This window comes from Coregonus lavaretus (genome assembly GCF_964263955.1).
Source record: "Coregonus lavaretus genome assembly, chromosome: 11".
NCBI lineage: Eukaryota > Metazoa > Chordata > Actinopteri > Salmoniformes > Salmonidae > Coregonus > Coregonus lavaretus.
In genome coordinates this window covers 53,032,296-53,055,739 of record NC_139998.1, presented here as the reverse complement: position 1 = coordinate 53,055,739, position 23,444 = coordinate 53,032,296, and positions in this window count along the sequence as shown.

Genomic DNA, 23,444 nt, shown 5'->3' with positions numbered 1-23,444 from the left:
AAGATTTATTTCCCATGGTGGAAAAATAAGAAATTTCCCCCTTTAGTAATAATTCAATCCAGAATTATTCTCCTAGGAGCTATTATTTAGTGCGTCTCTTGAGCCAATGTTATGATCTGCTTTTGTAATTAACCATTTAATATTATCCACCCGTAACCCAGAGTTTTTTTTCCCTTCTCCAGTTTCATGAAAGGGGTCGATAACCATTTTTTCTCACGCGACTTATTTTTAGCTCCTTCCTTGAAACAATTATCACGTATTCCGATGGATTCTCAAGTCTCACACGTACACAACATTATACAATCATTTGCTAAACCTATTTGTAACCTAGAGGTCGTAACTGCTCCAGTTTCATGAAACAGACAGAGTTATAGCAAATCCCCAGTTGTTTACGCGACTTTTGACCTGTTTAATGTATCCATAGCACACGACGAAAATCATCCCCTCCCTGTTTATCGTAACACTGTACCCAGTACAATCTCAATAAAAACTAGTTTACATTGGTGATGGCCATTCACCCCGTGTCATTTCGGACTCGATTATTTTGGTAATAGCTATTTACCTAGGGTCAATTACGGACCCTCCCCGTTTAGTAATAATTATTACTTCCTTTGAGATTTTGGTAACTATTCTCTGCCCTCCACAAGAATTACTATTCTTATACAAGTTCAAATCATTTCACCAAAATCCATTAATAAAAATTACTGACCTTTTCCTTGCAGTTTGGATTTAAATGCTTTTTCAAACTCGTTAACGTCTTTATCGTTCATAAGAGTAATCACCGGCCTGTTTATAACCTTAACGTCGAAGGCCAGGACTATTCTCCACGGATGCAATCATCTGCCCGTGCACGGTTTCGGTGTCCTTAGAACGACAAAGACGTATTTAAGCTCCACTCAAAGGACCACTCTGTTAAGAGAATTTGTATCTCTAATTCAACCTAAGCTTGAATCATTACCAGAGGTTGTAAGGCTCTGGTTTTAATCATAAATTATTCAAGGTCCACAACCAGCAAGAATGATCTGTATTTTTATTCATGCAGAGCTCTGGCGCCAAAACCCATACACTCCTGTTTTATACCTCTTGACACACAAAGGCACTTTGCTCCGCCCACCTTTAGGAGGCTTTCTTAAACAGTTTCCACCTTTCTCCTTCACCCTGGAATTTTTAGTCCCGCCCCCCTCTGTTAGTGGGTTGATAATTGTAACACAGTTTACACATTTATACTGTATTTGGGGTGAAATCCTTTAGTCATTATTCTTAAAATACAAATTAATCTAACAATAGTCCAACTCCATATTAATGCCCATGATTTTGGAATGAGATGTTCGACAAGCAGGTGTCCACATACTTTCGGTCATGTAGTGTATAACTACATCCCAAGATTTTTGCCCATTCGTTGAGAGAGAGGAAGGTGATAATTGCAAGATTGAGCCCATAGGTTAAACAGCAAGCGTGAGGAATGTGCATTATTGTGTCGTGCTAGGCTATAAAGTAAATAGGTACATGACATTTCGGCACATGGCTAATAGGAAAGCCTTTCCCACTATGCCTGTTGAATGGGAAACAAAGTGAATTATGTCATGCTTACTGGATGAAGTTAAACAAGCATTGAGACCAGCCTTCCTGATTGAACTACATAAGTTGTGAAATAAAGTTGACATCATTAGAAAGAAGATATGTTAGTCTTTTCTACTGTACATTTACATCATTTAGCTGTAGGTATGTAATTCAAAATGTGTTTATTCTGTTGTTACTCACGATAGTCATAAAAACATTGAAAAAAATATATTGTTTTACTTTTAGATTTTTGTATCAATCAGAACCCCTGCAGTACCCCAGTTTGAATATCCCTGCTTAAAGTACCAAATTAGGCATAAGGTTTGTATCAATTTTTTCACAGACCCCCTGCAGTACCCCAGTTTGATTATCCCCTGCAGTACCTCAGTTTGAATATCCTGGTTAAAGTACCCAATTAGGCAAAAGGTTTGAGGTTTTAGATTGCAGGGGGTGTATTCGCTAGGAACCAGACAGAACTAAACGGGCAGGGAACTACATTGAATTTGTCCAATAGAAACTCTCCTAGCAATGGAAAACATTTTGCTACGGTGTGGACTAATGAATCCACCCCAGGTGTTTGCGAAATGCTAAATGCAGAGGGGTCACCCCCTCCATCCCATTGGCACCTCAGGTCCTCTGTGCCCCCTTAAAAAGATTGGGCGCATGATGCCCCTTACTAGAGGTATGGTCATTATCTGTGCAAACCATGAAGTAACAATTAAATAATCAATATAACATTATTAACGATGATAGATAACATACTGCAGCTACCCTTAATAAGCTCAACAACTTTATTTTAGTATTTTGTCCATTAGTCAGCGGTGTTGGAGGTAATATGTTACAAAAGTAACGAGTTACGTAATCAGATTACTTTTATGAGAAACGGAGTAAAGTAACAAGTTACTTTTTCAAATAGGGTAATATTATTACAGTTACTTTGTCAAACAACACATGCGTTACTTTCAGAATCATATCTCTACCTGGTGCATGTTTTCATGATCTGATCTCATTTAGTTCTCAAGCGAGCGGGAAGAAAGGCTGTTTGGAGAATTGTCATGACAGCTGCTGTCTGTAGAAATGTATATAGGGTGCACTCAGATCTTTGCCATTGATCGCTTCTGTGATAGCAATACCCATAGAGGGCTTTCCTGTCTAGTGGTAAGAGTGCCCTCTATACATCTCTATGGGTCTGTGTTTGTCAGTGGAGGCTCCTCAGAGGAGGAAGGGGAGGACCATCCTCCTCAGTGAAGTTATCCTTTTTAGATAAAAACTATACTAAATATATTCACGTCACCAAATAATCGATTAAAACACACTGTTTTGCAATGAAGGACTACAGTAGCCTCAACAGCACTCTGTAGGGTAGCACCATGGTGTAGCCGGAGGACAGCTTTTTTCCGTCCTCCTCTGGGTACATTGACTACAATACAAAACCTATGAGGCTTGTGGTCCTCACCCCTTTCCATAGACTTACAGAGTAATTATGATTATAATTAGGACGTCCTCCAAACTATCAGAGCTCTTGCAGCATGAATTGACTTGTTGTCCACCCAATCAAAGGATCAGAGAATGAATCTAGTACTGAAAGCATAAGCTACAGCTAGCTAGCACTGCAGTGGATAACATGTGGTGAGTAGTTGACTCAAAGAGAGAGAAGACAATAGTTTAACAGTTTTGAACGAATTAACTTCTTCAAAAATGAAGGAGAAGCAAGAGAGAGCAAGAGAGAGAGAGAGAGAGAGAGAGAGAGATTTTGTAGAATTTTTTTTTTCACTTTCACTTACTTAGCTAGTGAATGCAGCTAGCTAGTTTAGCATACTCAAACACCCGTCTCAAACAGAGAGGGATGCTATGTTAGCTAGCTGGCTATAGCCATCCAACATGGGAACTCTTCCAAGTCAAGGTAAGCTTTTGGTTTTATAAATGTATTGCCACCGCGGCCCACCTGTGTAACTGCTTGCTGCTGACTGTACACCGTACTGCATGATTGTAGTGGGTTTACTAACGCGTTAGTTCTAGTAGCTATGTTGACTATGACATTAATATGGTGACAACGAATGTAAAGGAAATGTTACTTTGTGCATCTTGTCTTTGGTGTCATAAACAATCCTTGGTTCCTGCCTGTGCCTGATAAAGATATGAGTGGGGGGCGTCATGACCTCCTCCTTTAGACTATTTGGCAGAACGCACAGAATATGTTCTTTAAGTTAAGATAGGAGACGGTGCCAGATACATGCCGGAACCAACCCTATGAACTATGCCTGTGTAACGTGTCTGTAACCAGTATATAAGGGAACTAAACGGGACTGCCCTGTTAGAGCTCACTTCAGACCGGTACTTTATGCATCTAAGTTTGACTGTGACCTCTCCAGCTTGCTGACAATAAAGAGTGATTAATTTAATATTGACTTCGAGTGTCCTGTGTAAACATTTCCAAAACTATTTGGCGTCAACGAACAGGATGATTGATTCTGTCTGCGGAGCTTTCCAGTGGGGGTCTGTGAGGAAAACCGGTGGCGCATTTTATGAAGCGTGAGGGAAATTCCCGTCTGACCAAAAGACGACGAGACCTGACCAGACCAGACCCTTACTGTGAGCTGCCCAGGAGGAGACACATCATTTCAGTAAGTCAATTTAAATGAATCTGTATAAAAATAAAATAAAAATGACAAAAAATTAAGTAATGCATAAAAAGATAGTCTTATATTCACTAGTTTTATGAAGACTAGAGCGAGGGCGTAAGCTGACAACTGTCTGTAAGAATTTATAAGAAACATCTACGTGGTCTGCAGCCACTACAAATAATACGAGGTGTTGTTGAATACGGGGTGTTATTTATATGTATAGCAAGATACATATGGTGCATAGCAAGTAACAACAACAATTGTTGAAGATGCACATAGGGTAATGAGGGAGATTACCGAGTGTGTTTGGGAATAGTACTAAGTGAATGTGGATGTGAAAGTTGTGTGATTGTGAGATATGACATATTACGCTGATTGAAATTTTGATAATAAATGATTGAAATTTGGATATTAAGCTGATTGAAATGTGGATAATAAATGTATTGTAATTAGTACTATTAAGATTGAAATGTGGATATTAAACTTATTGACATTTGGATAACAACATTGAAATATGGATAAAAAGCTGATTGAAAATTTGATAATATGATTGACATTTAGCTATAAATTACTGAGTGAATGAGAGCTGTCAGGGGACTAGTTCCGGTGTGAAAGAAGATTACTGAGTGCGTGAAAGAATGGATACCCCAGCCAGTTCTGTGAGCTGAGTTTTTAGATCTATAACGTTATCTAGAGGTTCTGTCCACCACCGCCCATTGATCTATAGGTAGTGAGCACTGACAGGAGAAGCCATTGAAAAGTTTGAGAGAGTAACAGCTGAGATGGGTAAGGGCTGAACAATGCAGTTCATTGATGCCCCCAGACACTGAGATTTCCTCGAGAGAGAGGGTAACAGTTGAGATGGGTAAGGGTTGTAACAATGTTCATTGATGCCCCCGGACACTGAGATCTCCTTGAGAACATGGTATGTGTACCTCTCGGGCTGCTGTGCTGTGGTCGTTGCTGCGATGTGGACATGAATAACTAAAGATTCCAATTACCTTCAGAAGTCACATAATCAGTTAAATAAAGTTCACCTGTGTGCAATCTAAGTGTCACATGATCTGTCATATGATCTCAGCATATATACACCTGTTCTTAAAGGCCCCAGAGTCTGCAACACCACTAAGCAAGGGGCACCACCTAGCAAGCGGCACCATGAAGACCAAGGAGCTCTCCAAACAGGTCAGGGACAAAGTTGTGGAGAAGTACAGATCAGGGTTGGGTTATAAAATAATATCAGAAACGTTGAAAATCCCACGGAGCACCATTAAATCCATTATTAAAAAATTGAAATAATATGGCACCACAACAAACCTGCCAAGAGAGGGCCGCCCACCAAAACTCACGGACCAGGCAAGGAGGGCATTAATCAGAGAGGCAACAAAGAGACCAAAGTTAACACTGAAGGAGCTGCAAAGCTCCACAGCGGAGATTGGAGTATCTGACAATAGGACCACTGTAAGCTGTACACTCTACAGAGCTGGGCTTTACTGAAGAAAAAAGCCATTGCTTAAAGAAAAAAATAAGCAAACACGTTTGATGTTCGCCAAAAGCCATGTGGGAGACTCCCCAAACATATGGAAGAAGGTACTCTGGTCAGATGGCCATCAAGGAAAACACTATGTCTGGCGCAATTCCAACACCTCTCATCACCCCGAGAACAACATCTCCACAGTGAAGCATGGTGGTGGCAGTATCATGCTGTGGGGATGTTTTTCATCGGCAGGGACTGGGAAAGTGGTCAGAATTAAAGGAATGATGGATGGCGCTAAATACAGGGAAATTCTTGAGGGAAACCTGTTTCAGTCTTCCAGAGATTTGAGACTGGGACAGAGGTTCACCTTCCAGCAGGACAATGACCCTAAGCATACTGCTAAAGCAACACTCGAGTGGTTTAAGGGGAAACATTTAAATGTCTTGGAATGGCCTAGTCAAAGCCCAGACTTCAATCCAATTGAGAATCTGTGGTATGACTTAAAGATTGCTGTACACCAGCGGAACCCTTCCAACTTGAAGGAGCTGGAGCAGTTTTGCCTTGAAGAATGGGCAAAAATCTCAGTGGCTAGATGTGCCAAGCTTATGGAGACATACCCCAAGTGACTTGCAGCTGTAATTGCTGCAAAAGGTGGCTCTACAAAGTATTGACTTTGGGGGGGATGAAAAGTTCCGTTTTTTTGTCTTATTTCTTGTTTGTTTCACAATAAAAAATATTTTGCATCTTCAAAGTGGTAGGCATGTTGTTTAAATGAAATGATACAAACGCCCCAAAAATCCATTTAAATTCCAGGTTGTAAGGCTACAAAATACAAAAATGCCAAGGGGGGTGAATACTTTCGCAAGCCACTGTAGATTTGGAGACTAGTGAAAGTAACAAAGTGAATGATAATTGGCTTTCAGATTGCATTCTAATAATGCAATGTCTACTTCAACATTTCAACATCATCAAATCACCTATGCTGAGTCTAATAATATTTTTAGCTAAAAAATGAAGGGAGGCTTTTTTGTGTTACAGTGCCTTCAGAAAGTATTCACGCCCCTTGACTTTTTCCACATTTTGTTGTGTTACACCCTGAATTTAGATATATTTTTTATGGTGTCTACCCTTCTGCCTTTATGAAAAAGACACCCAGACCCTGTATTGTTGCTGCGAGAGTAGTCAGTAGCTATGTTTCCATTAACTTGTCCAGTGATTTCTTTGTAGAGATTTAGAAAGTTTTGAATAGAAAGTACATGCGACAACTGCCTACTGCTGTGAGTTTCCATTTAGTTCTCTTGTGTCGATAAAAACAGCTAGACATAATGATGTCACAGTGTTGAATAAAATGAAGTGGTTGAAGTGTTTCCATTACCAAATTAGGCAAAATGCACATTAGTAAATTGGCGACAGCCTGTATGCCCTCCCACCTATCTGTTTCATGTCTCAGGTAGCCTGCAAAAGCCAGCATGGATACAGTTTACAGTTTACAGTTTAGTCATTTAGCAGACGCTCTTATCCAGAGCGACTTACAGTTAGTAGGATAGAATGCAATAATTGACCAATATTTGCCATATTCTAATAATTATCACAATGCAAATAGTCTGGGTGGCCATTTGATTAGCTGTTCAGGAGTCTTATGGTTTGGGGGTAGAAGCTGGCTGGTAAGAAGCCTTTTGGACATAGACTTGGCGATCTGGTACCGCTTGCCGTGCGGTAGCAGAGAGAACAGTCTATGACTAGGGTGGCTGGAGTCTTTGACCATTTTTAGGGCCTTCCTCTGACACCGCCTGGTATAGAGGTCCTGGATGGCAGGAAGCTTGGCCCCAGTGATGTACTGGGCCATACTCATTACCCTCTGTAGTGCCCTGCGGTCAGAGGCCGAGCAGTTGCCATACCAGGCAGTGATGCAACCAGTCAGGATGATCTCGATGGTGCAGCTGTAGAACTTTTTGAGGATCTGAGGACCCATGCCAAATCTTTTCAGTCTCCTGAGGGGGAATAGGCTTTGTCGTACCCTCTTCACGACTGTCTTGGTGTGTAAATTAGCTAGAAAGATGTGTCGGCATCAAGTAATTTTCTCTGGCCCTCTCCCACTTAGGGCGAGTGATGAGCTCTATAGCAGACTCACAACTCAATCGCTGGTTGAAAACTGTTTTTTGCCTCTCCCAAAATATAGAATTTGTAGATAATTGACCCGATCCATCGCTTCTCCCAAGCTGGCTAGCATCGTTGAATGCTCCCGGACCTGTGCCATGACTCCAGGCATGTGTTCCTCTCCTGCTGACTCCATGTCTGGTGTGTGATTCTGTGATGAGGTGATATTGAAAGAGTCAGGTGCAGGAGGGTAAATCACAGAATAACAGGCTTTATTCCACAACCACAGAGTTACGCAGTAACGCGTTAAAACACTCCAGCGCACTGGAAAATACACTGCACACTGGGAAATATCCTGGCGATACAAAATACAAGGAGCTCCACCGAGCTTCACTCCACTCCACAATAAACAATCACACACAAAGACAAGGGGGCAGAGGAAACAATTATACAGGTACTGATGAGGGGATATGAACCAGGGGTGTGTAATAAACAAGACAAAACAAATGGAATGATGAGATGAGGAGCGGCAGTGGCTAGAAGGCCGGTGACGACGAACGCCGAAGCCTGCCCGAACAAGGAGAGGTGGCAGCTTCGGAGGAAGTCGTGACACCTGGACTATCGGACCACCATCTTATTACGTTTGCAATCGCAAAAAATAATCTGCTCAGACCCCAACCAAGGACCATCAAAAGCTGTGATATAAATTCTCGGACAATCCAAAGGTTCCTAGAGGCCCTTCCAGTCTACCTACACCTACTCAAGGATCAGTTAACGACCTAACTGAGGATCTAAATGTAATCTTGCATAATACCCTAGATGCAGTCGCACCCCTAAAAACAAAAAACATTTGTCACAAGAAACTAGCTCCCTGGTATACAGAAAATACTCGAGCCCGGAAGCAAGCTTCCAGAAAATTGGAACGGAAATGGCGCTCCACCAAATTGGAAGTCTTCCTACTAGCTTGGAAAGAAAGTACATTGCAATATTGAAGAGTCCTCATTGCTGCTCGATCATCCTATTTTTCAAACCTAATTGAGGAGAAATTTGAACAATCTAAAATGTATATTTGATACTGTCGCAAAGCTAACTAAAAAGCAGCATTCCCCAAGAGAGGATGCCTTTCACTTCAGCAGTGATGAATTCATTAAATTCTTCGACGAAAAGATCATGATCATTAGAAAGCAAATTACGGACTCCTCTTTCAATCTGCGTATTTATCCAAAGCTCAGCTGTCCTGAGTCTGCACAAAACTGCCAGGACCTAGGATCAATGGAGACACTCAAATGTTTTATCCTATATGTCTTGACACATTCATGAAAATAGTCATGGCCTCTAAACCTTCATGCTGCATACTGGACCCTATTCCAACTAACTGCTGAAAGAGCTACTTCCTGTGCTTGGCCCTCCTATGTTGAACATAATAAATGGCTCCCTATCCACTGGATGTGTACCAAACTCACTAAAAGTGGCAGTAATAAAGCCTATCTTGAAAAAGCCAAACCTTGACCCAGAAAATGTAAAAAACACCATTGGCCTATATCAAATCTCCCATTCCTCTCAATGTTTTTTGAAAAAGCTGTTGTGCAGCAACTCACTGCCTTCCTGAAGACAATCAATGTATACGAAATCCTTCAGTCTGGTTTTAGACCCCATCATAGCACTGAGACCGCACTCGTGAAGGTTGTAAATGACCTTTTAATGGTGTCAGACCAAGGCTCTGCATCTGTCCTCGTGCTCCTAGACCTTAGTGCTGCTTTTGACACCATTGATCACCACATTCTTTTGGAGAGATTGGACACCTTAATTGGTCTACATGGACAAGTTCTTGCCTGGTTTAGATCTTTTCTGTCGGAAAGATATCAGTTCATCTCTGTGGATGGTTTGTCCTCTGACAAATAAATTGTAAGTGTATGTGTTCCTCCAGGTTCCGTTTTAGGACCACTATTGTTTTCACTATATATTTTTCCTCTTGGTGATGTCATTCGGAAACACAATGTTAACTTTCATTGCTATGCGGTCGACACACAGCTGTACATTTCAATGAAACATGGTGAAGCCCCAAAATTTCCTACCATGGAAGCCTGTGTTTCAGACATAAGGAACTGGATGGCGGCAAATGTTTTACTTTTAAACTCGGACAAAACAGAGATGCTAGTTCTAGGTCCCAAGAAACAAAGAGATCTTCTGTTGGATCTGACAATTAATCTTGTACAGTCGTAAAAAAAACTGTGAAGTACCTCAGCGTTACTCTGGAGCCTGAACTCTCTTTTGACGAACATATCAAGAATATTTGCCAACATCCAGTTCCTTATGACAGCTTTTTTCCATCTTCGTAAAATTGCAAAAATCTGAAACATTTTGTCCAAGAATTATGCAGAAAAGCTAATCCATGCTTTTGTCACTTCTAGATTAGACTACTCTAATGCTCTACTCACCGGCTACCCGGATAAAGCACTAAATAAACTTCAGTTAGTGCTAAACATGGCTGCTAGAATCTTGACTAGAACCAAAATATTTGATCATATTACTCCAGTGCTAGCCTCTCTGCACTGGCTTCCTGTTAAGGCTAGGGCTGATTTCAAGGTTTTACTGCTAACCTACAAAGCATTACATGGGCTTGCTCCTACCTATCTCTCTGATTTGTTCCTGCCGTACATACCTACACGTACGCTACGGTCACAAGACGCAGGCCTCCTTATTGTCCCTAGAATTTCTAAGCAAACAGCTGGAGGCAGGGCTTTCTCCTATAGAGCTCAATTTTTTTGGAATGGTCTGCCTATCCTTGTGAGAGACGCAGACTCGGTCTCGACCTTTAAGTCTTTACTGAAGACTCATCTCTTCAGTAGGTCCTATGATTGAGTGTAGCCTTGCCCAGGGGTGCGAAGGTGAATGGAAAGGCACTGGAGCGACAAACCGCCCTTGCTATCTCTGCCTGGCCAGTTCCTGTCTCAGGGTAGTATGTTGGTGGTCTGTTGATATCCCTCTGGTGGTGTGGGAGCTGTGTTTTGGCAAAGTGGGTGGGGTTATATCCTGCCTGGTTGGCCCTGTCCGGGGATATCGTCGGACGGGGCCACAGTGTCTCCCGACCCCCCCTGCCTCAGCCTCCAGTATCTATGCTGCAATAGTCTATGTACCGGGGGTTAGGGTCAGTCTGTTACAGTGAGGGAAAAAAGTATTTGATCCCCTGCTGCTTTTGTACGTTTTCCCACTGACAAAGACATGATCAGTCTATCATTTTAATGTTAGGTTTATTTGAACAGTGTGAGACAGAATAACAACAACAAAATCCAGAAAAACGTCAAAAATGTTATAAATTGATTTGCATTTTAATGAGGGAAATAAGTATTTGACCCCTCTGCAAAACATGACTTAGTACTTGGTGGTAAAACCCTTGTTGGCAATCACAGAGGTCAGACGTTTCTTGTAGTTGACCACCAGGATTGCACACATCTCAGGAGGGATTTTGTCCCACTCCTCTTTGCAGCTCTTCTCCAAGTCATTAAGGTTTCGAGCCTGACGTTTGGCAACTCGAACCTTCAGCTCCCTCCACAGATTTTCTATGGGATTAAGGTCTGGAGACTGGCTAGGCCACTCCAGGACCTTAATGTGCTTCTTCTTGAGCCACTCCTTTGTTGCCTTGGTCGTGTGTTTTGGGTCATTGTCATTGTGGAATACCCATCCACAACCCATTTTCAATGCCCTGGCTGAGGGAAGGAGGTTCTCACCCAAGATTTGACGGTACATGGCCCCGTCCATCGTCCCTTTGATGCGGTGAAGTTGTCCTGTCCCCTTAGCAGAAAAACACCCCCAAAGCATAATGTTTCCACCTCCATGTTTGACGGTGGGGATGGTGTTCTTGGGGTCATAGGCAGCATTCCTCCTCCTCCAAACATGGAGAGTTGAGTTGATGCCAAAGAGCTCGATTTTGGTCTCATCTGACCACAACACTTTCACCCAGTTCTCCTCTGAATCATTCAGATGTTCATTGGCAAACTTCAGACGGGCCTTGCTTTCTTGAGCAGGGGGACCTTGCGGGCGCTGCAGGATTTCAGTCCTTCACGGCGTAGTGTGTTACCAATTGTTTTCTTGGTGACTATGGTCCCAGCTGTCTTGAGATCATTGACAAGATCCTCCCGTGTAGTTCTGGGCTGATTCCTCACCGTTCTCATGATCATTGCAACTCCACGAGTTGAGATCTTGCATGGAGCCCCAGGCCGAGGGAGATTGACAGTTCTTTTGTGTTTCTTCCATTTGCGAATAATCGCACCAACTGTTGTCACCTTCTCACCAAGCTGCTTGGCGATGGTCTTGTAGCCCATTCCAGCCTTGTGTAGGTCTACAATCGTGTCCCTGACATCCTTGAAGAGCTCTTTGGTCTTGGCCATGGTGGAGAGTTTGGAATCTGATTGATTGATTGCTTCTGTGGACAGGTGTCTTTTATACAGGTAACAAGCTGAGATTAGGAGCACTCCATTTAAGAGTGTGCTCCTAATCTCAGCTCGTTACCTGTATAAAAGACACCTGGGAGCCAGAAATCTTTCTGATTGAGAGGGGGTCAAATATTTATTTCCCTCATTAAAATGCAAATCAATTTATAACATTTTTGACATGCGTTTTTCTGGATTTTGTTGTTGTTATTCTGTCCCTCACTGTTCAAATAAACCTACCATTAAAATTATAGACTGATCATTTCTTTGTCAGTGGGCAAACGTACAAAATCAACAGGGGATCAAATACTTTTTTCCCTCACTGTATATCTGGTGTTATTCTCCTGTGTGAATTTAAGTATGCTCCCTCTAATTCTCTCCCTCTCCCTCTCTCCCTCCGCTCCCGGAGGACCTGAGCCCTAGGACCATGCCTCAGGACTACATGGCCTGATAACTCCTTGCTGTCCCCAGTCCACCTGGTCGTGCTGCTGCTCCAGTTTCAACTCTTCTGCCTGCGGCTATGGAACCCTGACCTTTCACCGGATGTGCTACCTTGTCCCAGACCTGCTGTTTTCAACTCTCTTGCTCTACCGCACCTGCTATTTCAACCTCTAAATGTCCGGCTATGAAAAGCCAAGTGACATTTACTCCTGATGTAATGACCTGTTGCAACCTCTACAACCACTGTGATTATTATTTCACCCTGCTGGTTATCTATGAACGTTTGAACATCTTGGAGAAAAATCGGGCCTTGATGGCCACGTACTGTTATAATCTCCACCCGGCACAGCCAGAACGGGACTGGCCAACCTTCAGAGCCTGGTTGCTCTCTAGGTTTCTACATCTGCATTGCTTGCTGTTTGGGGTTTTAGGCTGGGTTTCTGTATAAGCACTTTGTGACATCTGCTGATGTAAAAAGGGCTTTATAAATACATTTGATTGATTTCGACCATGATAGTTTGTTGGTGATGTGGACACCAAGGAACTTGAAGCTCTCAACCTGCTCCACTACAGCCCCATCGATGAGAATGGGGGCGTGCTCGGTCCTCCTTTTCCTGTAGTTCACAATCATCTCCTTTGTCTTGATCACATTGAGGGAGAGATTGTTATCCTGGCACCACACGGCCATGCCGCTGACCTCCTCCCTATAGGCTTTCTCATTGTTGTCGGTGATCAGGCCTACCACTGTTGTGTTGTCGGCAAACTTAATGATGATGTTGGAGTCGTGCCTGGCCATGCAGTCATGGGTGAACAGGGAGTACAGGAGGGGACTGAGCACGTTAGAGTCCCTCTCCTTGAAAGCGGCAGCTCTACCCTTTAGCTCAGTGTGGATGTTGCCTGTAATCCATGGCTTCTGGTTGGGGTATGTACGTATGGTCACTGTGGGGACGATGTTATCGATGCGCTTATTGATGAAGCCAGTGACTGATGTGGTGTACTCCTCAATGCCATCGGAAGAATCCCGGAACATATTCCAGTCTGTGCTCGCAAAACAGTCCTGTAGCTTAGCATCTGCATCATCTGACCACTTCTTTATTGACCGAGTCACTGGTGCTTCCTGCTTTAGTTTTTGCTTGTAAGCTGGAATCAGGAGGATAGCATTATGGTCAGATTTGCCAAATGGAGGGCGAGGGAGAGCTTTCTACACGTCTCTATGTGTGGAGTAAAGGTGGTCTATAGTTTTTTTTCCTCTGGTTGCACATTTAACATGCTGGTAGAAATGAGGTAAAATGGATTTAAGTTTCCCTGCATTAAATTCCCTGGCCACTAGGAGCGCCGCCTCTGGATGAGCATTTTCCTGTTTGCTTGTGGCCTTATACAGCTCATTGAGTGTGGTCTTAGTGCCAGCATCGGTTTGTGGTGGTAAATAGACAGCTACGAAAAATATAGATGAAAACTCTCTTGGTAAATAGTGTTGTCTACAGCTTATCATTATATACTCTACCTCAGGCGAGCAAAACCTCGAGACTTCCTTAATATTAGATTTTGTGCACCAGCTGTTGTTTACAAATTTACACAGACCGCCACCCCTTGTCTTACCAGAGGCAGCTGTTCTATCTTGCCGATGCACGGAAAACCCCGCCAGCTGTATGTTGTCCACGTCGTCGTTCAGCCACGACTCGGTGAAACATAAGATATTACAGTTTTTAATGTCCCGTTGGTAGGATATTTGTGATCGTAGCTCATCTATTTTGTTATCCAACGATTGTACGTTGGCTAATAGGACTGATGGTAGAGGCAGATTACCCACTCGCCGCCTGATCCTTACAAGGCACCCCGACCTACGTCCCCGATATCTATGTCTCTTTCTCCTGCGAGTGACAGGGATTTGGGCCTTGTCGGGTGTCTGAAGTAAATCCTTTGTGCCCGACTCGTTAAAGAAAAGATCTTCATCCAGTACGAGGTGAGTAATCGCTGTCCTGATATCCAGAAGCTCTTTTCGGTCATAAGAGACGGTGGCAGAAACATTATGTACAAAATAAGTTACAAATAACGCAAAAAAACACAAACAATAGCACAATTGGTTAGGAGCCCGTAAACGGCAGCCATCTCCTCCGGAGCCATTAACAAGACAAATGGCGAGCAGCACCTCGCTTTAGTGTTCTGAATGAAATAGTAGGGTCTGTTCATAGATAGTCCTCCCAGAGGAGCCTTATCGGAAGATTCACCTGTGACTGTGAGAGATGAGAGAACGCTCAAGCCCCACATGTTTTGATCTAACTGAATCAGTCACGATGTAATGGATGATTTATTGATGATCTTCAAAATGGGGATTTTCACTGTTTGGTCTGCACAGTTTTTAAGAACATGGTTATTTTGATGGCTCCACAACAACAGGCTACAAAGAAACGTATCGGTCTCTGTGTTCGCTTAACAAAAACGCCATTATGTGGAATGTAGGATGTTTTCTTGGCTTTGTAATTTCCTTCATTGTTCATATTCCAAGATGATATAATGTATCTGTGTGTGCAAACACTTCCACCCACTGTACTTAACAAAAATCAACTGTAACTATTATAAATAATTCCATTGCTGCCTCCTTTCTTTGGTTTCTTAACCTGTTGTGTAAGGAACGAGAAAGATACAGTAGAACCCAGACAATGTTCTTCCATCAGATTAGCGACTAGAAATAGTTTAAGAAAGATGGTAAGAGAACACCCCCCGTATTGTTTATGGTAACATCCATGAAGAAAACAAAAAACACTCCATTTATTTTAAGTAGGAAACCAAATGCTCATGTTTGGAAGAAGAGCCAGGGGATCATTCCCCCATCTCCTCTGTGTGACCAACCTGGTCTAAGAGCATTTTTAATTATTCTGTACGTAAATCCAAGACTCTCCATTTAGAATGATATGTTACGTTTGGTATGGTTACATAAGACAGATGGTTACTTAAAGCAAAAACAAAAGGAGGGTTGGTTGGTTGGTTGGTGTGTATGGGTGGGTGTATAAAGCGAACATCAGGTTGCGAGTTCGAATCTCATCATGGGCAATTTTAGCAAATTAGCAACTACTTACTACTTTTTAGCTACTTTGCAACTGTTAGCTAACCCTTCCCCTAACCCTAACGCAACCTCCTTTAGCTCCCTTCGCCTAACCCTAACCTTAACCCTTTTAGCTTACCTTTCCCCTAACCCTAATCTTAAAACTTAACCCTAACCCCTAACCTAGCTAACGTTAGCCACTTAGCCATCTAGCTAGAATTCGTAACATATCATACATTTTGCAAATTCGTAACATACTGTATGTTTGGCAAATTCATAACATATCGTACATTTTGTAAATTCTTAACATATTATACGAAATGGGTGATGGACATCCACAAACTAATGCATACCATACGAAACGTAACATATCACACTAAATGGAGTGTCTAGGATTTACGTACAGAATAATACGAAATGCTTTGAGACCAGGTTGGTGTGACTGGGATGAAGAGCCGGGGGATCATTCTCTCAATCTCCTCTGTGTGACTGGGAGAAAGAGCCAAGGGATCATTACCCCATATCCTCTGTGTGACTGGGAAGGCCTTTGGAAGACTGGGGAGATGTTACGTTTTTTGACAGCCAGGGCAGCTCTATGAGCCAAATGGAGGAGGAAGCAGCACTTAATGTAGAGGAATAAATTATATGAGCTGATTATGCCTTGAAGGTGAGACAGAGTGCGGAACAAAGTGAGGGAGAGAGGTGGTAAGGATGAGTGGAGGAGTCTTAGACACAACGGGGTAAACAGGCTTAATTTCTACACCCAACTGTGAACAACTTCTCTTTCTAGAGCTGAATAGGAGGATGTTCCTCTTGAGCGGTAGTACTGTAGTAGCACAGCCTTGCCCTAGTTGTCATGCAATGTGGGTCAAGAGGAGGGCATACATACTTACAGTATGAGTGTAGTTTGTATGGCTATATAACCGGTGTCAGTGTGCCAGCTTGGAATATAGCGCTGCCTCCCTGAACTAGCCTCTGAATGGGCTCGAACCAGGATCCTCTACCTCGTACTGTAATAGGGACATCAAGAAATCTGAGAATGGAATTCCAAATACAAGTGTATTTAATTAATGGATTCAGATACAAGGCATGAAGCTTAAGTTACAAAGCATTAACAAGCATTACTCTAAGCATGGTCAGAGAGAGAGAGAGAGAGAGAGAGAGAGAGAGAGAGAGAGAGAGAGAGAGAGAGAGAGAGAGAGACCATTGATTGTGCCATGGCTCATGGGAGAGGGAGAGAGAAGGAAAGAGTGTAGGTATCTCACCACAGCAAGTCAGGAACATAAAGGCAGCCGCATGCGTCCCAGCCAAAACAGTTTGTGCATATATTATGATTACATTTTGTGAAGTTTTTGTTCGTTTTGGAGTTCGGTTAGGGTTTTGTCGGCTGTTCGGTCACACACATTTTTTTCTCAGTTCGGAAGCCGAAGTCTATGCCCCTTCGCCCATGATTGGTCAACTGTAGGAGTGATGCGTGTTTCTGCTTCTTGTCGATTCAGCCCGAAACTCAATGTGGATTCAACATGGCGAACGACAACTTTGAGTATCGATTGACCAAGGAGGTACAAAAGTACCTTCCCCAGTACGATTCTAGCCATGCACATTATTATAAAGCCCAGCATGTAAATGCCAATTAATGGAGGGAGATTGCGGAGACGCTGGGGTCCGACCCAACCACTTGTTTGAAAAAGTGGGGTAGGGTTTGCGATAAGTTCGTCAAGGCAAAGAAAATAAATAAAAAACAAGGGCCACAGTGGAGATGCCGGTGGAAAAGCTACTCCAGAAATGTTGATGCTGGCTTGTTCGGCACGTGAAGCAGAAGACTGAAAGCAACATGCCGTCTTCACCAAAGGATGGGGTATGTTGTTGTATTTTCTATTGTAGTCGACTAAAATAATAGCCATGTTTTGCTAACAATAGATAGCTAGCCTAGCAGCATGCTCGTGCAGTGAAAGCAAGCCAACCAACTAAACTAAAGATCTTTACAACTTTTGATCAAACATAATTTTGTCACAGAAAGAAAATCATAAGCTTCCCACATTGGTAACACCAAAGTCAAAGTTTGGCAGCAAGGTCCAGCTAGTCAAAATGTTGCAAACGTTTGAGCCGAGTTGAGTAGCAAGGCCTGGCCTACTCAACTCTGCTCAAACGTTTGCAACATTATGCAGTCTCGGTTAATTATATTTGATGTTCATTCATGTTTTGGATATGTGTAATAAATAGCTCTCTACTTTTTTATTTTCAAGGCACAAACACCAGTGAATGGAGACAGCACCTGGTTCACCGGCCCCAAGCACTACCTGTACCCCTAGTACTCACTATTGATCGGCCCCCTGCCCAACTCCCGCACTGAGTTGCAGTGCAGAATTAGAAACAATCTCCATGCAGGATCTGGGAAGCTCTATCCTGGGCCCACCTCCAAGACCTACTCCGCTGGCTTGGTCCTCACCGATGCCACAGAGCAGCCGCAGCAGTAGCATGGGTGTGAGGAGAAGGGACAAAAGAGCTGCAGACTCAGCCCTTGACACATCACTCGCAAAGGCATTGCAAATGATTGAAGACAGATCTCAAGATCTGGAGAACGTCATGCACCGAGCCACCAGCTTGTCCCAGAGGTAAATAAATACAAATAATTTTAGACTCTCCTCCTTTACTCTGATCTCCTTTCCTCTCTTCTGTTGTCCTTTTTCCTCCTCACCATGATGATGTCCAGACACTCCTAATGTCCCCACTCTCCTCACCATGATGATGTCCAGACACTCCTAATGTCCCCCCTCTCCTCACCATGATGATGTCCAGACACTCCTAATGTCCACCCTCTCCTCACCATGATGATGTCCAGACACTCCTAATGTCCCCCCTCTCCTCACCATGATGATGTCCAGACACTCCTAATGTCCACCCTCTCCTCACAATGATGATGTCCAGACACTCCTAATGTCCCCCCTCTCCTCACCATGATGATGTCCAGACACTCCTAATGTCCCCCCTCTCCTCACCATGATGATGTCCAGACACTCCTAATGTCCCCCCTCTCCTCACCATGATGATGTCCAGACACTCCTAATGTCCCCCCTCTCCTCACCATGATGATGTCCAGACACTCCTAATGTCCTCCCTCTTCTCCTCTCCACAGGGTCCTGGCACCTATAGCTGATTTCATGGATGAACTCTCGCCAAAACTCTGTGAGGAATTCGATCACCATCTGCATGAGTTTGTGCATGACGAACATGGACCAAACGACTGGGGACCACAGTGAAATTAACAACTTGTTCTGTTCACATTTACATTTACATTTGAGTCATTTAGCAGACGCTCTTATCCAGAGCGACTTACAGTTAGTGAGCGCATACATTTTTATACTGTGGGAAACGAACCCACAACCCTGGTGTTGCCAAGCGCCCTGCTCTACCACCTGAGCTACAGGGGACTGATGTTCAGACATGTCAGAAGTTAGACACTAGACACACTTTTGCTATTTACGTCTGTTCAAAAGACACTTTTTTACTATTGTTCCGAAATATTTATATTGCTCATAAATATCGACACTCTTGACACTTTATATTTGACCCTTTTGTTGTTTACATGTCTGTTCATAGTAGACATTGTTGTACTATTGTTCAGAAATATTTGTAACTACACTGACATTTTATTCCATAGACACTTGTTTACATGTCTGTTTTCAGAGAAAGAACAATTAATCTAAGACCCTTTTATAAGCGTTAACATTTTAGTCATTTAGCAGACGCTCTAATCCAGAGCGATTTACAGTAGTGAATGCAAAAATCCTCATTCCTGCTGGTCCCCCGTGGGTATCAAACCCACAACCCTGGCATTGCAAGGGCCATGCTCTACCAACTGAACCACACATTTGACTTGTTTGGATTCAAAATCTGAGTTGTTGACCAATGGTATTACTGTAAAGTTACCCTCCAATCAGATATCAGACCTACAGTACATGAAATCACAACAGAAGTGCTTCTCAGAGGTGAGACAATGGGGGTTTGGAGAGATATTGAGGAATTCTTAAGACAACACAAAGGATCCTTGCAGACAGTTGATAAGAAGAGTAACTTCGGGGGATGGGCTGCACTACACCATCGGTTCCATTTCAAGCAAGCTGTGGAGCAGTGCTAATTTTGGCCGCTATTTTAGATTTAGTTGTAGTCTTTTAGTCTTACTCACATTTTAGTAATTTTATCCTTCGTTAGTTTTAGTTATTATCAGTCGACTAAAACTCTGGAAAATGTTTGTCTAGTTTCAGTCACAGTCATTTTAGTCAGTTCATTTTTTTCTATTCAATAATGAGTATTCAGGCTACCTCTATCTTACATAATGTGCACATTCAGATAACCTTGTCCAACGAGGCCTAGTATCCCTCCTATAACTCGCAACATTGATATTGTGGCAGATTGTAGCCAATGCCAGCCATAATTAACCACATAGGCTGTAAAGCCTTGGCTACAGGTTAAACAATTTACAGTTTTGATTTTCTCCCCATCATAAGGAGGTAAATAACAGTGGTTTCCTTGCAAAGGGGAGAATTTGAGCTTTATAAAAACGCCAGAAGTATTACTGTACTCCTAATATTTAACAGATTGAATGCATTTTTTCCCATAGGAAAAAAACTACCGCAACTTGCATTTGAGGCCTGCAGGTGCGAGAGCGGCAACACAGATGAATGAAAAACAGCGCACATGGGAAAATAGAGCGTCTGATGTGATCAAAGCAAAAATAGCCTACATGAAAGTAAGAGAGAAAGTAAACATAGTTTCTAGTTGAGGTTAGTTACAAGTCAAGTGTCCTGGCTTCTCATCAGTGAAAGAAATTGACGAGTGACTGAAGTGACCACCTGGGAGCTGTGTGGGAGACCCAGGCAGATCAGCTCAATCAGACCATGCAACTGAAAGAAGTCAAATATGCCAATGAGAGGATTGCATGCTTAGTATCGGACAACAGAGGAAAAGGAGCTTCGTGTCAAATTTAAATGTCCATTACGTGGAATTCTCGCCTTGTCACATTTTCGTCGACTAAAATGAAAAGTAATTTGTAACAGTTCTCGTTTTTCTCCAGGGCATCTCGTCTCGTTATATTCATAGTTTTAGTCAGGAATAATAGGTCGTTGCTGTCGTAGTTATTGTTGACAAGATGAAGACTTCTGTGGAGTGAGGTTACGGTACGTTCTGAACTCCTTTACAGATATAGGCTGGATTGTGGCCCTGAGCAAATGCCCTGTATCCGGCTTATTTATGTGTAATCCATTATTTTTAACATGTATGTTTTAGTTTACAATGCTTGATAATAAGTATTCAAGATAAAATGTTATCAAAATTCTAATCTAGTTATATCTTGATTCAAGGTACTTGTTTAGAAACTTGGACAAAATCCTAATTACCATCTAAGCAATCGCTGTTGTCATACATCAATCTAGGTAAACATGGATTAGGTTGCCTAATATGCCTTATATACTGTACAGTATATAAATGTTAAATTACTGCCCTTTCTGTTGCTGTCTGTACCACCCGTGGCAACGCTCTGTTCTAGGCTTGACATGATCCAAGCACCAACAGGGGACGTATAGAAAGGTCCATAAAGCAATCCGTCATCCGCATTCATGCCAAATAATACTCGCCAAGAATGAATTACCAACAAATCCGCCATATCATCATCTGACTGCCAATGACATGCCTAAACGGTGCCCCCGAGGCATGTTTCTAAGACGTGTACATCTCCTAATAACTAACAGTGTGGCTATGCCTCCCACGTTATGCCACATAAAACATGAATTTACACACCAGGAAATTCACAGCTAACAGTCAACACAACATGAACTGTCACGGAGTGAATTTAGTCAGATTCCAAAGGTAAATAAACATACAATAAACATCAGACAATCCAATACTATACATCAGGGATGGAACCAAAATTATTTCCCAATCGTTTAGTCCTGAACAGAACCATCGTTTTGTTTTGTTCTGTTCCACTGTTCCGACCAGCAAAATGAAGTTCTGAACCAGTTCAAACCTAAAAAAAGTACCGGTTTACAGTGCCTTCGAAATGTATTCAGACCCCTTGACTTTTTCCACATTTTGTTAGGTTACAGCCTTATTCTAAAATTGATTAAATTGTTATTTTTCCTCATCAATACTCCATAATGACAGAGCAAAAACAGGTTTGCTTATTTATATATATATTTTTAAACTGAAATATCACATTTACATAAGTATTCAGACCCTTTACTCAGTACTTCGTTGAAGCACTTTTGGCAGTGATTACAGCCTCGAGTCTTCTTGGGTATGAGGCTACAAGCTTGGCACACCTGTATTTGGGGAGTTTCTCCCATTCTTCTCTGAAGATCCTCTCAAGCTCTGTTAGGTTGGATGGTGAGTGTTGCTGCACAGCTATTTTCAGGTCTCTCCAGAGATGTTCGATTGGGTTCAAGTCCGGGCTCTGGCGGGGCGACTCAAGGACATTCAGAGACTTGTCGCGAAGCCACTCCTGCGTTGTCTTGGCTGTGTGCTTAGAGTTGTTGTCCTGCCACTGAAAAACATCCCCACAGCATGATGCTGCCACCACTGTGCTTCACGGTAGGGATGGTGCCAGGTTTCCTCCAGACGTGATGCTTGGCATTCAGGCCAAAGAGTTCAATCTTGGATTCATCAGACCAGAGAATCTTGTTTCTCATGATCTGAGAGTCTTTAGGTGCTTTTTGGCAAACTGCAAGCGGGCTGTCATGTGCCTTTTACTGAGGAGTGGCTTCCGCCTGGCCACTCTACCGTAAAAGCATGATTGGTGGAGTGCTGCAGAGATGGTTGTCCTTCTGGAAGGTTCTTCCATCTCCACAGAGGAACTCTAGCTTGACATTTAGCTTGACATTAAATTACTTCACCAATCATGCAGTGCGGATGGAGCAGCTTGCTATGGAGCAGGCAAGCTATAGCTCAGTGAATTGTTTACATGCATGAAGGAAAGATTTGGGCATGAGATGCAACTGTGTCACGTCTCCGTGGCAGAGGGACTGCGCCGGAGACGGCTGGGGCTGTCCCCTATTGTGGGCAGGAGGGGCACCGGCTCCAGCGGTGTCCGGTGTATCCCAACCCGAAGTCCACTAGGGCAGAGTGAAGGTCCAGTGATCATCTGTCTCCCAGGGTAGGCGTGAGTATTCCTTCATCATCGTTCATCATTGTTTTCCGCCAAACCCTTCCTGGTTTCTATTTTACTGCCTGGCTGGTCCTCAGGTGTTGTCTCCACAACTCTAGTGGACTCCGGCGCCGCAGGGAATTTTATCAACCAGTCTCTCGTCTCCTCCCTGAACATCACCACGTACCCGCTCTCCTCTCCTTTTCCGGTCCGAGCCCTGGATAAACAACCATTTGGGTCTGGCACCATCACGCACATCACAGCACCACTCACCCTCACCGTGGGACCCATGCACCAAGAAAGCCCTCCCTTCCTCATCATCACTTCCCCTGTACACAAAATCATCCTCGGCCTCCTTTGGCTCCAACGTCATGACCCCACCATCTCCTGGTCGAGGATGGTAATCACCGCCTGGGCACCCCGATGTCAGAAGACATCTACTTTCCCTTACCTTGTGGTTCCATGTCGGTTGAGAGTCCTGTGAGTGCCCTCCAGCACATCAGTCCGTCCCCCCATATCATCGGACCCGTTTTTGGAACGTAGATGTGGACATCCGCCAGGCTCTGGAGAGGGAACCTGCGCCTGCTACCTGTCCTCCTGATCGCATCTATATCCCCACGGAGGTGAGGGA